This window comes from Rhea americana, unplaced genomic scaffold (genome assembly GCF_003343005.1).
Source record: "Rhea americana isolate MKP2758 unplaced genomic scaffold, rheAme1 scaffold_1294, whole genome shotgun sequence".
In the NCBI taxonomy this organism is placed as follows: domain Eukaryota; kingdom Metazoa; phylum Chordata; class Aves; order Rheiformes; family Rheidae; genus Rhea; species Rhea americana.
In genome coordinates, this window is record NW_028185366.1 from 1 (window position 1) to 1,235 (window position 1,235).

Genomic DNA, 1,235 nt, shown 5'->3' on the forward strand with positions numbered 1-1,235 from the left:
CTCTTGCACACTTGTTCCCCTGGCACCAGGCTCTATTGCACACGTGCTCTTGCACACTCGTTCCCCTGGCACAAGGCTCTATTGCGCACACAAATTGCATGCTCAGTGCCCAGGCACCAGGCTCCATTGCACACATGCTCTTTCACGCTCACTCTCCAGGCACCAAGCTCCGTTATGTATGTGTTCTTGCACACTCGCTCCCCAGGCACCAGGCTCCACTGCACACGTGCTCTTGCATGCTCACTCCCCAGGTGCCAGGCACCATTGTGCATGCCCTCTTGCACACTCATTCTTCAGGCACCAAGCTCCATTGCACAGGCACTATTGCACACTCCCCAGGCACCAGGCTCCATTGCACACACACTCTTGCACGCTCGATCCCCAGCTGCCAGGGCCCATCATGCATGCTCTCTTGCACACTCACTCCCCAGACACCAGGCTTCAATTGCACACATGTTCTGGCATGCTCGCTCCACAGCTGCCAGGCACCATCGTGCATGCCCTCTTGCACACTCACAGGCTCCATTGCACACACATTCTTGCACACTCACTCTCCATGTGCCAGGCTCCATCCTTTAGGCACTCTTACACACTCACTCCCCAGGTGCCCGGCTCCGTTGCACACACACTCTTGCACACTCTCTCCATGTGCCAGGCTCCATCCTTTAGGTGCTCTTGCACACTCACTCCGCAGGCGCCAGACTCCATTGCACACGCGCTGCCCACGTGCAACGCCCCGGGCACTCACAACCACCGCCGTTGCACGCGCGCCTCGGCGTGCACGCGCAGCCCCCTGCCCCCCGCGGTACCCGCCGTGCCCCGCGCGGTTGCGCAGTCAGAGGGAGGCGCGGGCGGTTGCAGCGCCCGCGCCGCGCGACTCTAATCACGCGTCATCACGCTCCGCTCATCACGTGCTGCCCGCCGGAGCGGGGCAGGTCAGGATGTACCGCACTGACGATTACCGGACCCTCCCGCCGGAACCTCCTGACTCTTCCCGGTCGCTTTCCCCCATTCCCGAGCGGATCAGCCGCTGCGGAGCGGCTCCGCTGCCACGGGAATGCCCGCCGCCGCGCTCCCAGGGTGCACCGCGCGCCTGATTTGCATAGGGGCGGGGCGCCGCGGCGGGCCGCGCGATAGCGGAGGGAGCAGAGGCGAGGTGCCGTATTGGCGGGAGGAGAGGCGCAGCGCCGTATGGGGGGAGGCGCAGTCCCGTATTAGCGGGAGCAGAGGCGCGG

At 64.1% G+C, this 1,235-nt stretch overlaps 1 non-coding gene across 1 annotated transcript; it reads right to left on the reverse strand.

Annotated features, from left to right (window-relative positions):
• Positions 1-834: 834 nt before the first annotated feature.
• On the reverse strand, positions 835-958 carry LOC146600041 (U8 small nucleolar RNA). The gene has a single exon (XR_014898378.1). It is a non-coding gene; the product is annotated as a U8 small nucleolar RNA (small nucleolar RNA).
• Between the last annotated feature and the right edge of the window lie 277 nt (positions 959-1,235).